Source organism: Octopus sinensis, linkage group LG25, assembly GCF_006345805.1.
Source record: "Octopus sinensis linkage group LG25, ASM634580v1, whole genome shotgun sequence".
Classification (NCBI taxonomy): Eukaryota; Metazoa; Mollusca; class Cephalopoda; order Octopoda; family Octopodidae; genus Octopus; species Octopus sinensis.
This window is the reverse complement of record NC_043021.1, coordinates 21,373,997-21,393,718: the sequence shown is the minus strand read 5'-3', so window position 1 is coordinate 21,393,718 and position 19,722 is coordinate 21,373,997.

The following is a 19,722-nucleotide window of genomic DNA, read 5'->3' as shown; positions in this document are numbered from 1 at the left end:
AAGTGAAAAATGCATTAAATACTACAAAACATACATGTAGGACAGGCACAGGGACCCTAATTCTTCCTAAGTTATCGACCAAAAATGCTAATAGCCAGTTTCATGTCTTTAATGATAAGACTAGGAACTTTGTATATATATATATACATATATATATATACATATATATATATATATATATATATGTAGGTCCCGGGTTGAGTCGGGGTTAACCACAGTAAATAAGGTACTCAATACATAGCAGAGTAAATTAATTCATTTTATAAATTTATTTATATTTTTTTATTTTTTTATTCTTTTATTTATTCTTTTATCTACTTTACCACCGATTCCTTTGACCACTCCCCTTATAATGACAGTTTTGCGCCATGCCTACCCCCAAAAAAGTCCCCCACCACCACCCATTTAAACCTGCCTAAATGTATAAATGCCAAAACAACTCTTGTCTACTAGCTTCCTGATGATTTCTTTTGAATGAAACAGTTCTAGTCCTGTAGAAGCTCCTTCTATAAAATAAATATATATATACTAGCAGTATCGCCCGGCGTTGCTCGGGTTTGTAAGGGAATTAACTATATAAGCATTTTTAGAGAGTTACTTCCCTTATAGATGCCAATTCAGGCTTTCTTAGCCATTTCTGTTTTGGTGTCTTCAAGCCATGAAGTCGTTGTTCTAAAAGAACGCTGGTCTCCTCGACAACGCTTTATGACGTTGATTTCATTACACTCCCTTCCCTACAGCTTCACGAGGGAGGGAAGAAGGGGAGAAGCAAACAGGTGCAGGTGTGACCATGGACGCCAACTCCGCCGCCATCGACACACGAAAATTATGCATTAAAATGGAATAAAAAATGATGTTAAATAATTTTTAAAATCGTAGACTCATCGTAGACACGCGCTAATACTCAGACGGGCTCGATATGAATCATGACTATAAGATAACCGAATTTGGTTAAACTGCACCGCAAAATGTGGGAGTAGTTAGGAATCTAAATCGAAGGGGACAGACACTCACACAACTACAGTTTTATATATATAGATATATATATATATGCCGGTGGCACATAAAAAGCACCATCCGATCGTGGCCGTTTGCCAGCCACGTCTGGCACCTGTGCCAGTGGCACGTAAAAAGCACCCACTACACTCACGGAGTGGTTGGCATTAGGAAGGACATCCAGCTGTAGAAACACTGCCAGATCTGACTGGAGTCTGGTGCAGCCTTCTGGCTTCCCAGACCCCCAGTTGAACCGTCCAACCCATGCTAGCATGGAAAGCGGACTTAAACGATGATGATGATGATGATGATATATATTGTGAGCAAACTTATAAGTGCCACATGTGTTGGTACTCTACATGAATAAAGGAATACTCAAATTCCTTTATGTAGAAGATGGATGGGTGGATATGTAAGGGAAGAACACAAATTGGTTGAAGTTCACAACAGCTGTTTCAGATGTGTTTCTTATAGATGAATGTACTGACATCATGGCAAAAAACGCTATATATATATCATCATCATCATCATCATCATCGTTTAACGTCCGCTTTCCGCGCTAGCACGGGTTGGACGGTTCGACCGGGTCTGGGAAGCCAGGGGCCACTCCAGGCTCCAGTCTGAATCTGGCAGAGTTTCTACGGCTGGATGCCCTTCCTAACGCCAACCACTCCGTGAGTGGATTGGGTGCTTTTCACGTGCCACCTGCACAGGGGCCGGAGGGTCCGGCATCGGTCACGATCGGTTCGAGCATTTTAACGTGTCAGCGGCACGGGGGCAATGAGGTCCGGGGTACTTTGGGGATCGGGGTACTTTGGGGATCAAGGGTACTTTGGGGATCCGGGGTATATATATATATATAGTAGAAATATGTTACTAAAAGAAAATAGAAAATACACGTGGAAATGTAAGGGGAAAATAAGAAAAATCAACGAAAATGCACATTGTAAATAAAAAAAGAAAAGGCTTTTTATGAAAGGTAACGACATATATACATTTAGATGGACTGAGGTAGTAATAAAAGTCATTATTATGAGATGATTAAAGAGTCAGCAAACATACCATGGTTTTGTCATATATATAGATTGCATCGCCTTACTGGCACTTGTGCTGGTGGCACGTGAAAAAACATTTGAACAAGGTCGTTGCCAGTGCTGCTGGACTGGCTCCTGTGCAGGTGGCACGTAAAAAGCACAAATGAATATTTCAAGGTCGATGAGGGTCACCTTGCAGTTGTTCAATTGAGCTAATATTTTGCATAGATTGGTTTTTTGTTAATTGGACCAAGATAGGGAGGGGACAGCTAAACTTTTAGAAAGCTGAAAAATAAGGGCCACACTAATAAATATATATATATATATATATATATATATATATATTATTTATTTATTTATGTCTGGGTCTTTGTGTCTCCCAACGATGTTAGTGTGTTTAAATCCCCATAACTTAGTTCAACAAACGAGACAAATAAATAAGCACTAGGCTTACAAAGAATAAATCCTGGGGTCAATTTCTTTGGCTAAAAATCCCTTTAAAGTGGTGCCCCAGCATGGCCACAATCAAATGACTGAAACAAATGAAAGAATAAAAGAATATATATATATATACATATACACACACACACACACACACGCTAATATCAAACAGTAGGAATAAGTGCTCGACACCACATTGGTATTCTCATCCAAAATGGAGACGAGTGTCCATGTGGCAGACTTGATAATTGTTAAGAGATTCCTTCTTACATGAAACTATTGGTAGCCTTGTTAACCCACAAAGAAAGAATATTTATCCAACAATGCTGGATATATATATATATTTAGGCGCAGGAGTGGCTGTGTGGTAAGTAGCTTGTTTACCAACCACATGGCTCCGGGTTCAGTCCCACTGCGTGGCACCTTGGGCAAGTGTCTTCTGCTATAGCCTTGGGCCGACCAAAGCCTTGTGACTGGATTTGGTAGACGGAAACTGAAAGAAGCTCGTCGTATATATGTATATATATGCGTGTGTGTGTTTGTGTGTCTGTGTTTGTCCCCCTAGCATTGCTTGACAACCGATGCTGGTGTGTTTATGTCCCCATTACTTAGCGGTTCGGCAAAGAGACCGATAGAATAAGTACTGGGCTTACAAAAGAATAAGTCCCGTCGTCGAGTTGCTCGATTAAAGGCGGTGCTCCAGCATGGCGCAGTCAAATGACTGAAACAAGTAAAAGAGTAAAAGAATATATATACACACATACACACACAGATATATGTTGTAATGTATGGAGAAATGTATGCTTGTGTAACATAGGGCGGGAAATGTATAAGTGTGCACCATGTGAGAGAAATGGTATGATGGTGTGACACGTTAGAAATGACAATGCGGTGTCTTGAGGTAGGATTTTTTTACAGTGAAAAAATCAAATTAAAAACCTGAGAGTTTGTTAATATGCCATCAGAAATTATAGATGGAAACCAAGCGAAATATAACGCATTATTATTCCCTTATTGAAGAAGTATGAGGAGCAGAACTCTAATGGATATTCTCACCGCAATTACTGAAATCCCACTCGCACCCTATGTTTATTTGTAATGTTGAATTTTACTCTTTCTCCATTTTAGTATCCATATATCTCTCTTTTGCTTTTTTTGTTTTATGGCGTAGGGGTGCTGAATCAATTTCACTGACATTTACCAATACCAGCATCTCTAGATGCCAGTGAAAATACAGGAATGGTTTAGCTCAACAGAAATGAAAGACGCCAAGAACAGAACCAGAACACACATAATTATTGTTGACATAAACCACCAATAATCTGATAAAAATTTTTAACAATTACCTCTGAAGAATTTAATAATTCTATTTAGATTAAAAACCTTATTTAAGTTAAAAGAAATAAAAAGAAAAACGTTTTGTGCTTCAGCATTATTTTATACATATTAAAATCCTAACAAATAAAAATGCTGGTCAGTAGTGGTGGGGTTAAATTTATTTTCTAATTGGAAACTTTACTTGAATGTCATGTATAATGGTTACATTTCACAGAATTATTTCTTCATCTGTCTACAGGCTTCTACAACAAATTGCTTAATTGTATGAAGAGCAACTCCATTGTTATTTCGCAGCGAGTCCAACTTGGTCAGTCCAAAGACACACAGACAGACACACATATATAAAGACATAATTGTTATTGTCAAAGTTGATTGCGCAAAGTTTTCCCAATGAAGAGATATTAATCAGATGGCATTTCGAGAATATTTGAAAACTTTTCAAAAAATTAAATACTCTTTTACTCTTTTACTTGTTTCATTCATTTGACTGCGGCCATGCTGGAGCACCGCATTTAATCAAGCAACTCGACCCCGGGACTTATTCTTTGGAAGCCTAGTACTTATTCTATCGGTCTCTTTTGCTGAACCGCTAAGTAACGGGGACATAAACACACCAGCATCGGTTGTCAAGCAATGCTAGGGGACAAACACACAAACACACAACTCGACCCCAGGACTTATTCTTGGAAGCCTAGTACTTATTCTATCGGTCTCTTTTGCTGAACCGCTAAGTGACGGGGACATAAACACACCAGCATCGATTGTCAAGCAATGCTAGGGGACAAACACACAAACACACAACTCGACCCCAGGACTTATTCTTTGGAAGCCTAGTACTTATTCTATCAGTCTCTTTTGCTGAACCGCTAAGTAACGGGGACATAAACACACCAGCATCGGTTGTCAAGCAATGCTAGGGGGACAAACACAGACACACAAACACACACACATGCATATATACATATACATATATACGACGGACTTCTTTCAGTTTCCGTCTACCAAATCCACTCACAAGGCTTTGGTCGGCCCAAGGCTATAGTAGAAGACACTTGCCCAAGGTGCCACGCAGTGGGACTGAACCCGGAACCATGTGGTTGGTAGACAAGCTACTTACCACACAGCCACTCCTGCTCCTGTTTTTAAATATAAAGATTATCAAAACATTTACTCAGCTAAACTTATGAGTATTTTTCAGTGTTCCTACAACTGTTTACAAACATACTCACAACAGATTAGCCACATCAACTTATTGATGTTACTACAAAATGATATCAAAAAGTTCCTCAGCTAGTTCTCTAGAGTGCCAACAGATGGCAGTACGCAGTTCAGTGTGCAGTGAAAGCTAGCAGTGACCTTTATGAGGCAGTGTTCTGAGTGACATCGCTGTGTTTACTTTGCAAGTTGTGAAATGTGTGTTTTTTGTGATCACATGTATTCTGTAGTCTGCGATTTTTGTCATGGACAGGAAACTGGAACAAAGAGCCAACGTGAAATTTTGCATTAAACTTGGGAAGTCTGATAAAGAAACATTGCTTCGGCAAGCTTATGGCAACGAGGCAATGTACCATATGCAATGTTCTGAGTGGCACAGGTGCTTCAAAAGTGGAGGAACATCCCTGGAAGAGGATGAGCAGTCTAGAAGACCTGCCACAAGCATCACCCCAAGAAATGTAGAAGAAATTCATCAGTTTGTGTATGAGGATCATCAGAGGGCAATCCACAACATTGCTGATGTTGTGGTCTGTCATATGGGTCAATGCAGGCAATTCAAACATCAGGATCTTTCATGACAACAATGCACCCGGTCACCAAGCTCTCCCCACTCGTGAGATTTTCACCAAAACATGATACCACTTCTGCACCCACCCAATTCATCAGATTTAGCATTTACAGACTTCCAATGCTTCCCCAAGACAAAAACGCAGCACAGAGGTTGTTGTTTTAACACTGTTGTTGAGATCTAGAGGGAATCACAGAAGGTCCTCAACTAGCTTATGGAAAACAACTTCCAGGCCAGATTCCAAATGTGGCAAGAAAGCTGGGATCAGTGTACTGTCATGCACGGAGACTGTTTCAAAGTTTGCCGGTGGCACGTAAAAACCACCATTTGACTGTGGCCGTTGCCAGCTTCGCCTGGCCTCTGTGCCAGTGGCACCTAAAAGCACCATCCGATCGTGGCTGTTTACCAGCCTCGTCTGGCACCTGTGCCGGTAGCACGTAAAAAGCACCCACTACACTCATGGAGTGGTTGGCGTTAGGAAGGGCATCCAGCTGTAGAAACATTGCCAGATCAGACTGGGCCTGGTGCAGCCTTCTGGTTTCCCAGACCCCAGTTGAACCATCCAACCCATGCTAGCATGGAAAGCAGACGTTAAACGATGATGATGATGATAACTAGACCAGAAACTCTTTGATACCACTGCATATGTAATTCAGAACAAACCTGTGTCATGAGTGAGTGAGTGGCAACTAAATTCCTACTCCCCATACAGTTTACTGGTTGAAGATAGTGTGTGGGCACCAAGCAGGATGAAAATTAATAATATTAATGACCTTTAGGGACACCATATTTCGTTATACAACCATAATATATTAACTGTCCCTTTTTTCATCTTCAATCTCATTGTTATTTATATCAGGCATCTCAGATACAAAATGCCGTACCAAATGTAATTGAGCTTCGAAATGAGCTCAGATCATTTTGTTTGAAGTTCAAGATAAGCTAGGGTTTTTTGTTTTGTTTTTTTTTTTTTGTTTTTTTTTTTTTTGTTTTGTTTTTTTTGGTTGAATGATGAGAAATACATTGTGAAACTTGCTTACTTGGCTGATATTTTTGCACAGCAGAATAAGCTGAATATTTAGATGCATAGAAAGAATACAAACATCAATAAATTCATTGATATCTTGAAAGCCTTCTTAAACAAACTGGAAAATTAGAAAAGAAAGGTCAGTATAAAAAATGCTGCAATGTTTCAGAATCTATCACCAAGACTTCTTGCTGGAGGTGAAACCAAGTTCTTCCAGAATTTTGAAAGAGATGAAATTTTGCAGTATCTGACAGTTCTAGAAAATTAATTCATCCGTTATTTTCCTGAATGTCATGGATTTACAATAAAATCCATAAAATTATCTGTTGGTAAAGTTCCCAAAGATTGTTATGAGTGAGTTTCAGAGCCGAGGAATGATTTTGAAGCAAAAATTATGTTCAAAGAGTTATCATTGACAAAAGTCTGGCCCAGAATGTGTGACTATTACTCTAAAGTAGGAGAAAGAGCAACACAGGCATTGCTTCCATTTATATCAACACAATTTTTAATCTTCAGATTTTTTAAATATGCTAAGCCACTGGTTTTAATTTATTAATATTTATTTCTACCCTTATTATTTAATTTTATATATATGTATATATATATATATATATATATATAGGCGCAGGAGTGGCTGTGTGGTAAGTAGCTTGCTTACCAACCACATGGTTCCGGGTTCAGTCCCACTGCGGGGCACCTTGGGCAAGTGTCTTCTACTATAGCCTCGGGCCGACCAAAGCTTTGTGAGTGGATTTGGTAGACGGAAACTGAAAGAAGCTCGTCGTATATATGTGTGTATATATATATATATATATATATATATATATGTGCGTGTATGTTTGTGTGTTTGTGTTTGTCCCCCTAGCATTGCTTGACAACCGATGCTGGTGTGTTTATGTCCCTGTCACTTAGTGGTTCAGCAAAAGAGACCGATAGAATAAGTACTGGGCTTACAAAGAATAAGTCCTGGGGTCGAGTTGCTCGATTGAAGGCGGTGCTCCAGCATGGCCGCAGTCAAATGACTGAAACAAATAAAAGAGAGTAAAAGAATGAAAGATATGCATAATAGGCTTCCACACAGTTTCCATCAACCAACTTCACTCACAGAGATTCATTAGCCAAAGGCTACAGTAGAAGACATTTTCCCAAGGTGCCGCACAATGAAACTGAACCTGAATCCATGAGCCTCTTAAATACACAGCTGTTCCTGCCCCAAAAGGGAAAGTGAAACTCCTCTTCCCCTGCCTTTCCTTTTCCTACACTCCCACCCCTTTCATCTCAACCCTAAAAAATGAATTTTGAAACATCAAAAACTCCCCTCCCCCAACAGCAAATATATCATTAATACCGTGTGTTATTTAAAAAAATCATCTACGCTGGGCCCTTTAAAATGTTGGCAAAGCAAACAACAGGGACAATCACAGGCTTCTCATTATAACTAATGTACACCAGAATAAAATGAACTAAAATAACCTTGGCATTCTATTGAACTTTTTATTTACTGAAATATGCATCAGTAACTTTTATTTGTTAAGTAATTAGTTATGAATGCGAAAAAACAGAAATAATAAAAAGCTACTTTTTATTCGTGTTGTAAAACCCATTGACATTTTCTATTGCTATTAAATTTGTAAAACTCCATTATAAAAATAATAAATATAAATGCATGTATGTAGTGATGTGGAATACAAAAAATAAAGAGTTTCACTATTGCGTGTGTATATACATATTTATACATACACACACACACAAGGGAGTGCTGAAAAGGTCTTGGCTTTAAGGGTATCACTAAAACCCTTGTTGGAGGCCCAAACTTCCGACTTCTTTTTACAGGGCTTAAAAAAACTGAAGGACTGCTGCAGGAAGAGTGTGAATCTGAGAGAGGAATATCTTTATATATAAAAGTAAGGTTGTGTGTCTGTCTCCTACGATTTAGATTCCTAACTACTCCCACATTTTGCGGTGCAGTTTAACCAAAACTGGGTATCTTATGGTCGTGATTCATATCGAGCCCTTCTGGGTATTAGCACACGTCTACGATGAGTCTACGATTTTAAAAAAAATTTACCATCATTTTTTCCATTTTAATGCATTTTTTCGCTATTATATAAGGGAAGTAACTCTCTAAAAATGTCTACGATGAGTCAACGATTTTTAAAAAAAATTTACCATAATTTTTTTTCCATTTTTAATGCATTTTTTTGCTATTTTTTGGCTATAACTCTCTAAAAATGCTTATATAGTTATTTCCCTTACAAACCCGAGCAACGCCGGGCGATACTGCTAGTGTTGAATAAAATCATAATTAACTGATCCTCCTGTATTTTCTTTTACCCAAAGCCAGGAATTTTCAGCATTTAGGCGAGAAAGATATGCCATAATATACATCTGGAAGATCCTAGAAGGGCTTGTCCCAAACTTTGGCATCGAGAGTTACACAAATGCCAGAACTGGGCGCCACTGCATAGTGCCAAGGACTCCAAATTTGCTATCAAGATGTAGGACAAGATACTGTGATAGCCTGGGCTTCCAAGGCCCACAGCTCTACAATATCCTCCCGAAGAACCTAAGAGACCTGCATGGGGTGGATGCAGACGTCTTTAAAATAAAACTGGGTCTCTTCTTGTCAGGTGTCCCAGATGAACCAACTTCACGGCAGGAGGTGCAGATGAGGGCAGCTGCATCGAACTCTCTCGAACTCTCTCATGCACCAAATGGCAATTGCTAAAAAGCATTCGTGAAGTAAAATCATGTAGCAACACCAAATGGCGGTGCCCCAGCATGGCCACAGCTTGTGAGCTGAAACTAGATAAAAATTAAAATAAAATAAAAATTCTGTTGTGTTATTTAAAATGTACACTTTTGATTCAGACAATATTGGAAAAGAGGAAATGATATTCTGAATTCTGGGGAAAAGTACACAGAGAAATAAATGATTGAGGATCACTAATTTAGTATGATGTATATATTTCTTTACTACCCACAAGTGGCTAAACACAGAGGGGACAAACAAGGACAGATAAATGGATTAAGTCGATTACATCGACTCCAGTGCGTAACTGGTACTTATTTAATCGACCCCGAAAGGATGAAAGGCAAAGTCGACCTCGGCGGAATTTGAACTCACAACGTAACGACAGACGAAATACGGCTACGCATTTCTCCCGGCGTGCTAACGTTTCTGCCAGCTCACCGCCTTAAATTTAGTAAGATGTATAATGACTTAAGTGAAAGATAACCTTCAGGTTGGTTCCAATGTTGCATGAGAGATTGGTAGACAGAAACTAGGTGGAAACTTGTTAGATGTGCATGTGTGGGGGTGAGTTTCAGTGCGTGTGCACATCACCTCAAGATAGCAAAATTAATTTGTCAAACAAAAATACCTTGTGGTGTTTGGTTCCTAACTAGTTAAACCCCCATTAAACCCAGATCAGCTAAGTTGCTTCACCTCACATGGTCAGTAAAATATGTACCAGTTAAAACACTAAGGATGGCTTAGAGATAAAATTTAAGTTTATTTTTTGTACATCTCCATCAGTTTCAGCAATGAGTGTTCGAAATGAAATCCTCATGGAATTACAATGGATGCTAGAATTGCAGGTGCTGGCACAATAATGAACCAGCTTGAAGATGCCATTCTCAAAACTTGGGCAAGTGGATTTGGTAGACGGAAACTGAAAGAAGCCTGTCGTATATATGTATATGTATATGTTTGTGTGTGTATATGTTGTGTGTCTGTGTTTGTCCCCCTAGCATTGCTTGACAACTGATGCTGGTGTGTTTACGTCCCCATCACTTAGCAGTTCGGCAAAAAAGAGACCGATAGAATAAGTACTGGGCTTACAAAGAATAAGTCCCGGGGTCGAGTTGCTCGACTAAAGGCGGTGCTCCAGCATGGCCGCAGTCAAATGACTGAAACAAGTAAAAGAGAGAGAGAGAGTAAACAACACATTTAACAGCTTTGGTCATCGTTCACCTTTGTATACACTTCAACTTGTTTCATTCATTTATATATTTTTTAGAATTTATTTTATGCATTTATTTTAATTGTTTATTTATTTATGCTATTTTCCATTTAGAAGTTTTAAAAAAAAACCACCAAACAGCAGGACTCCCCCCCCACACACACACACACAAAGCTATTTCTATGTCATCTGATTAGTTTTAAAACCTTCAACTAACGTATTTAATGAATGGATCTGTATTTAAGTAGTCTCAATAGCTGTTTACAATACTTTATTAACTAAATGGTACTATACTGTGCGTGAATGTGTGTATGTGTGAATTTGACTGGTTATGTATCTATGTGTGTGTGTGTGTGTGTGTGTCACTGTAATTAATGTGTGTAACATGAGAGTGTTTGTCAGATGGTTTGTTGATAGTGCGTGTTTGTGTCAGTACGGGCTTGTTTGTATGCATGTGTGTGTGTATGTGGACACACAAGGACTTCACCTGTCTGAGTAGTTGTACATGGCTGTGGGTGTATCTGCCTGCAAGAGTAATGTGTCTGTATACTCTTTACTCTTTTACTTGTTTCAGTCATTTGGCTGCAGCCATGCTGGAGCACCGCCTTCAATCGAGCAACTCGACCCCGGGACTTATTCTTTTGTAAGCCCAGTACTTATTCTATCAGTCTCTTTTTGCCGAACCGCTAAGTGACGGGGACATAAACATACCAGCATCGGTTGTCAAGCAATGCTAAGGAGAACAAACACAGACACACAAACACACACACATATATATATATACATATATACGACGGGCTTCTTTCAGTTTCCGTCTACCAAATCCACTCACAAGGCTTTGGTCGGCCCGAGGCTATAGTAGAAGACACTTGCCCAAGGTGCCACGCAATGGGACTGAACCCAGAACCATGAGGCTGGTAAGCAAGCTACTTACCACACAGCCACTCCGTATATGATTCTATGTGGATGCATGATATCTTTGCTTGTCTGAGTAGGTGTATATATCTCTCTATGTATCTGCTTGTGTTTGTGTATATATCTATGGGAGAGGAGGCATGGTTCTATGCATATATCTGTATACGGATGCACAAGGTCTTTGCTTGTCTGAGTAAGTGTACATATCTGTGCATGTGTCTGTCTATTTGCATGTGTGTGTCCGTATGTGTGTGTGTGTGTGTGCGTGTGTGTGTGTGTGCATATGTGTGTGTGTGTGCGTATGTGTGTGTGTGTGTGCATATGTGTGTGTCTATAAATGTATGCTTGTTGTCAGTACATATACTTGCCTGCATGTGTGTGCATATATCTGCTCCTGTTACCTAATCAAATAACACCAACAACAAAATTTAACTCTATAAAGTCCAGTGAACGTTGAGGGTAGGGGTGAGATCCAGCAAAAACCGTATAAACTCTTGCTCTCCATTGAAAAAGAATAAAAAAAAGGCAGTTAAATTTCATCAATCAGTCACTATTGCAATAAACCTTCTGACTTTTTTTTTTAAATACATCTTTATTTATTTTATAACATGCATCACTTTACAACGTTATAAAATAAACATGTTTATGGGTTTCTAATAGTCCAATCAATGGCTCATTGAAAATCTGGTAGTGGAAGTTGAAAAGGGAACATCTATAAAATGAAAAATCAAATGAAATACAAGTTATTTTTTTGTTAAAAATCACCAGTTTGTCAGTTTAATGCTAATAAGTATATCATTTACCAATACACACAAACTCATATATTCTTTTACTCTTTTACTTGTTTCAGTCATTTGACTGCGGCCATGCTGGAGCACCGCCTTTAGTCGAGCAAATCGACCCCGGGACTTATTCTTTGTAAGCCCAGTACTTATTCTATCGGTCTCTTTTTTGCCGAACCGCTAAGCGACGGGGACGTAAACACACCAGCATCGGTTGTCAAGCAATGCTAGGGGGACAAACACAGACACACACACACACACATATATATATATATATATATATATACATATATACGACAGGCTTCTTTCAGTTTCAGTCTACCAAATCCACTCACAAGGCATTGGTCGGCCCGGGGCTATAGCAGAAGACACTTGCCCAAGATGCCACGCAGTGGGACTGAACCCGGAACCATGTGGTTGGTTTGCAAGCTACTTACCACACAGCCACTCCTGCGCCTATATATATATATATATAGAGTTGATAAAGAGATTTTTTTATAACCATAAAATAAACAAAATATTAACTTAAAAAGATCAAAATATTCTACAGGGTGAATAGCTTAGAGCTCAGTGAGTCTCTCTAGATATAGCAATTACTTCTCCACATTAAGAGGTCATTGCTCCAGTACTACAGATGTGATCAGAATGCCAAAGAAAAGAATTCCAAGACAAATCCTCCAAGTCAAACCCGCTGACGAGCAACCTGAAGGTAGACCAAGAACGACATGGTTGGGTAATATCCATACCCTCAGTTGGTCACACTTGAGACTCTGGCAGGAAAGTCTGATGACAGTTGCATCTGATTTGACTCTATGGAGGAGGTACTTGAAGGGTCTACCTCCGTGACCCTCCCAGGAATAATGAGCGGCTGGGGACACAAAACTCTACTTGTGAAGACCTGTTGGTTTGTTGATAGTGTGTGTTTGTGTCAGTACGGGCTTGTTTGTATGCATGTGTGTCTGTATGTGGACACACAAGAACTTCACTTGTCTGAGTAGTTGTACATGGCTGTGGGTGTATCTGCCTGCAAGAGTAATGTGTCTGTATACTCTTTACTCTTTTACTTGTTTCAGTCATTTGACTGCGTCCATGCTGGAGCACCGCCTTTAATCGAGCAACTCGACCCCGGGACTTATTCTTTGTAAGCCCGGGACTTATTCTTTGTAAGCCCAGTACTTATTCTATCGGTCACTTTTCGCCGAACCGCTAAGTGATGGGGACATAAACACACCAGCATTGGTTGTCAAGCAATGCTAGGGGGACAAACACAGACACACAAACACACACATGCATATATATATAGATATACATATATACGACGGGCTTCTTTCAGTTTCCATCTACCAAATCCACTCACAAGGCTTTGGTCGGCCCAAGGCTATAGTAGAAGACACTTGCCCAAGGTGCCACGCAGTGGGACTGAACCCGGAACCATGTGGTTGGTAAGCAAGCTACTTACCACACAGCCACTCTGTATATGTTTCTATGTGGATGCATGATACCTTTGCTTGTCTGAGTAGGTGTACATATCTCTCTATATATCTGCTTGTGTTTGTGTATATACCTGTGGCGGGCATGGTTCTATGCATATATCTGTATAGGGATGCACAAGGTCTTTGCTTGTCTGAGTAAGTGTACATATCGGTGCATGTGTCTGTCTATTTGCATGTGTGTGTGCGTATGTGTGTGTGTGTGCATATGTGTGGAAACACATAGGGCTGGTGACAGGAAAAGCATCCTGTTGTGGAAAAAAACTCTGACACAGCATGCTTTTTCTGATCCATGCAAGCATGGAAAAGGAGGCATTAAAATGGCAGTGGCAGCAGTAGTGGTGGTGGCAGTAGTGGCTGCAATAATGACAAGGAGGAGGAAGAGGAGGAGGAGAAGGACACACACACACACATATACAATGGACACAACAAGATCTATATATTTTTCGCTTTTCCAAATTGGCATTAAGGAACTGCAAGACTAGAAGAGAAGCCACTTATCTAAGGTGCCACACAGTAGGACTGAACCTGAAACCACATGGTTTCAAAGTGAAAATTCTTCTTAACCTCTTAAACCACGCAAGCCATGCCCCTGGAAAGCACAGTATCCTTTTCATCTCTAAACTTGGAGTTAATAGAAAAGAGAAATGAAAATATTATTAACGGCAATAAGCAATATAATAACTCAGAATAAAACAGCTTGATGACTATCTGATATCAAACTGGTCGAAACATAATGTAGATGTAAATATTAAAAAATGTTTCATCTCTGAAGTTAAAGGTTTATAGACCGAAATATTATGTAATCTTATTAATAACTTATCTCAGACAATCAGACATTTAAAATTATCTTCTGATAAAGTATATTTTTATCATACTTGAAATAAGATTATCTATCATTATATTTTTATTTTATTTTATTTTATTTTATTTTATTTTATTTTTCTTTCCCTTGTTGAATATAATGGAATGTGACATTTTGTGATTTTTTTTTTTTTTTTACACAACTACATTTTTGAATAACAGGTACAGGTGTGGTTGTGAAGGGGAGAAGCTTACTTCCTAATCATGTGATCTTGGGTTCAGTCCCACTGCATGGCACCTTATGCAAGTGTCTTGTACTCTACTCCTAGGCAAACCAAAGCCTTGTGATTGGATTTGTGAGATGGAACTGAAAGAAGACTCTGTGTGTGTGTGTGTGCGTAAACATGTGAGTGTGTGCATATAGATGTGTGAGTATGTGTGTGTGTATCTTTGCCTTGACATCATGACTGGTCATAAATGAGCATCACCATCATACAAGCAATAGCCATTCCAAGACTTCCATAGAAAACATGACAAACAGACAGAAAAATCAACTCCAGTACAGGGCTGGTACTTTATACATAAGCCTCAAAAAGACGAAAGGCAAAAATTGACCACAGAACAGAAGAGAGCTAAAAGGAATACACAACCAAACAAATCTGCTGCCAATTTACCCACCACATATCACAAACAGATACAATCTCATAAAAAAAAAAAGCCTTTTGTTGGTTGCTCTACTGATTCCACCATCTACTGATTCATAATAATGATTATTATATCTAACATAGGTAGAAGATCAGATATTTGAGGGGAGGGAAAGTTGATTACTTTGAGGTCTGTGCTTGACTGCTACTTTATTTTTATCAATTCCTGAAGGATAAAAAGCAAAGGATTTGAACTTACGATGCAAAGAGCCAGAGCAAATACTCCATGGCATTTGGACAAATACTCTAACAATTAAACCAACCCATCAACCCTCTAGCATTTATCCAGCCAAAATATTCTACTTGTTTTATGTTTGAACTAGCCAGATCTGGCCTATCACACCTACACTGCAAAGTCATTTTAAAAATAAACAGTCACATCATTGAAATTTCGAACCTATGAGAGAATACAGAATTCAAAACAACAAAGCACCCACTACACTCACGGAGTGGTTGGCATTAGGAAGGGCATCCAGCTGTAGAAACATTGCCAGATCAGACTGGAGCCTGGTGCAGCCTTCTGGCTTCCCAGACCCCAGTTGAACCGTCCAACCCATGCTAGCATGGAAAGCGGACGTTAAATGATGATGATGATGATGATGAATAAATAAGCATATTTGACAGAGTAAGCTGGATACTAAAGGTTTAATTGTTTCAAGTATGGGAACAAGGCTAGCAATCTGTGAGGAGGATGGACAAGTTGATTATATCAAGCACATAGCTTGTTGCCGTTGCATACAAGCTCATCCCCTGCAATCCTCTCCAGTTGAGCATCTCTAGTTTTGTGAGCTCCTAGGTGCTGGTGCCATGTAAAAAGCACTCATACCAGTGCTGCATAAAAGCAGCCAGTACACTCTGTAAAGTGGTTGGCATTAGGAAGGGCATCCAGCTGTAGAAACCATGCCAAAGCAGATAGGGAACCTGAAGAGCTCCTGTCAAACTATCCAACCCATGCCAGCATGGAAAACGGACGTTAAATGATGACGATCATGAGACAAAAAACAGTCGTTTATATCAAACCCAGTTTTTAACCAATACTTTATTTTATTAACTCCTGGAAGGATGAAAGACAATGTTACCCTCGGTAGGAATTGAACTCAGCATGCAAAAAGCCAAAGCAAATAATATGAAATAGCATTTTTTTTGTTTTGTTTTGTTTTTCTGATGTCTTATTGATTCTGCCAGCTCAACATTGGATGATAATTGTTTCAAATTTTGGTACAAGGCAAGCAATTTTGTAGGGAGGAGCAAATCAATTGCATCAACGCCAGTACTTCACTTTGTCAGCCTTGAAATGATGAAAGCAAAGAACATGAACTCAAAATACAATACAAAAGACTGGGAAGAGTACTGAAAAGCATGTAGCCTGATGCTCTAACAATTCTGTCAGCTCGGCCACCTTTCGGCATTTAACGATGGTTTCAAATTTTGCCACATGGGCAGTAATTTTGCCACATGAGCAGTAATTTTCCCACATGGGCAGTAATTTTGCCACATGGGAAGAATTTTGCCACATGGGCCGTAATTTTGGGGGAAGGGGATGAGTCAATTACATCATCCCCAGTGTTCAACTGGTACTTATTTTATCGACCCTGAAAGGATGGAAGGTAAAGTCAGCTTTGGTGAAATTTGAACTCAGAACGTAGCAACAGGCGGAATATCGCTAAGCTTGCTGCCTTCTTTCAGCATTTAATAATAACAATCAATAATAGAAGGGGGCGAGCTGGCAGAATCGTTAGCACACCGGGCGAAATGCATAGCTGTATTTCGTCTGCCGTTACGTTCTGAGTTCAAATTCTGCCGGGGTTGACTTTGCCTTTCATCCTTTTGGGATCGATAAATTAAGTACCAGTTACGCACTGGGGTCGATATAATCGACTTAATCCGTTTGTCTGTCCTTGTTTGTCCTCTCTGTGTTTTAGCCCCTTGTGGGTAGTAAAGAAATAAATAATAACAATCATTTCTAGCATAGGCACAGGAATTGAAATTTGGGGCAAGGTGTCAGTTGATTAAATTTACCCCAGTATTTTACTGGTACTTTATTTAATCAACCCCGGAACAATGTAAAGCAGAGCTGACTTCAGTGGTTTATGAAGTTGGAATGTAGAGAACTGGAACAAATAACAACACAAGGCATTTTTTCTGGTGCTCTACTGATTCTGTCAATAATGATAATTGAACCAATGAGAGTGCCTCAACATGTTCACTAGGTTTGCTGGAAACAGCAGTTAAATCACTCTCAAATTCTTTGGTTGTTGAAACAAGACCAGATTAGATAATGTAATCCTAAATACTGTGTGAGGAAAACAAAGACAACTAAAGACTGAACGATTATGGCTAGAATCTCTTTATAAGACTACTCAACTGGAACTGACACAGAGCTAAACAACAGCAATAAGGAATTACAACCGTTTTTCGTGGTCTGCTACCACAACAGCTCCTTTATAGGATCCAGTTAGCTCAAGACATCATCAGGAGGAACCACGACCGGTTTCAGCCCCTACTCCTCTACCATTTTGACGTGGCGGGGCCCCCGCCTTTCGGAGGTGTCTTCAGCTCTGGTGTTGGGTACATGTCTTCTTTCTTCTGTTCCCTGGCCTCTTCAATGTATCGTCAGCGAGTGTCAGCCGGTGACTGACTGTCTTGTCAAATTTCTCCCTTTAAATACCTGCCGCATAGGCTCCAGCAGGCAGCCCCAGCAAGTTGTCACGTGACACTGTCTCACTTTAACTGACTAGTGAAGGCGCTTAGTTTTAGCCCGCACTTTTTCCAAACGACCGTCACCTGTCAGGCAGCCCCAGCAAGTTATCACGTGACACTATCTCACCTTAACTGACTAATAAAATAAAATAATAATGGCTTCTCATTTAGGCACATGGCCACCAGTCTTGAGAGAAGAGAGGAATTAGTCAATGCCATCAATTATTTTATTACCCCGAAAGGATGAAAGGCAAAACTGTCCTTGGCAGGATTTGAACTCAGACCATAAAGATCCAGAATAAATACTACAAAGCATTTAGTCCGTTGGTCAAATGATTCTACAAATCAACCGCCATAACAAGAACAGGAATAATTGTTTCTAATTTAGAAACACAGGCATCTGTTTTGAAGAGGAAGGGTATTAGTTGATCATATATCAACCTCAGTATGTGACTGGTATCTTAATCTACCAAAACCTGGAGAGATGAAAGATGAAGTTGACCTCAGCAGAATTTTAACTCAGAACACACAGGTCTGGAATGAATGCTGCAAAGGCAATTTTCCTGACTTTCTAATGATTCTGCTGAAGATGCTAAAAACAGAATGTGTATCAAAGTGTTTGTAAATGTGGAATATATGTGTGCTTGTGTGTGAGAGAGAGAAAAGGAGAAAGAAATGTGGAGAAAGAGAGAGGGAGATGAAGAGAAATAGAGATAGATGAGAGAGAGAGAGAAAGGGAGGGAGGGAGATGTGGAGAAAAGGAGAGGGAGATGACAAGAAATGGTGAGATACATAGATATAGAGGAAGGGACAGGGGGATGAAGAGAAATAGATAGACAGACAGACAGACAGACAGACAGAAGAACAGACAGACAGACAGAAGGACAGACAGACAGACAGAAGGACAGACAGACAGATAGATAGATGGAAAGAGACAGAGATGGAAAGAGAGAGAGAGATGGACAGACAGACAGATAGATAGATAGATAGATAGATAGATAGATAGATAGATAGATAGATAGATAGATAGATAGATAGATAGATAGATAGATAGATAGATAGATAGATAGACAGATGGAAAGAGACAGATGGAAAGAGACAGATGGAAAGAGAGAGAGAGAGATAGACAGATAGATAGACAGATAGATAAACAGATAGATAGATAGATAGATAGATAGATAGATGATAGATAGATAGATAGATAGATAGATAGATAGATAGATAGATGGAAAGAGAGAGATAGACAGATAGATAAACAGATAGATAGATAGAGAGAGAGAGAGAGAGAGAGAGATAGAAAGAGAGAGAGAAAGAAAGAGAGAGAGTTAGAAAGAGAGAGAGATAGAAAGAGAGAGAGAGTCATCATAACAAAGACACTACCCATCATATGACTAAAAGCCATAGAATTAGTCGAGTTCATTCAGTTAGGCTGATCGCTCAGCTTGATCCTTGAAACATTTCCGACATCGTCAGACCTTGATAGACTTAATCAGCATGTCATTCAAATGGCATTGTATGGTATCGAAGCTGACAAGCCAACAAATCACTGATGTATTCTTACTCGGTGAAACAGCAGATGCTTGCTGTTAGGGTAAAAACTTTTAAAGTAACTTCCTCTTGAAACAGAGGACTGCAGTGTGAAAACATGGTTTCTTATGATTTTATATCTATACTAGCAGTATCGCCCGGCGTTGCTCGGGTTTGTAAGGGAAATAACTATATAAGCATTTTTAGAGATGTAAA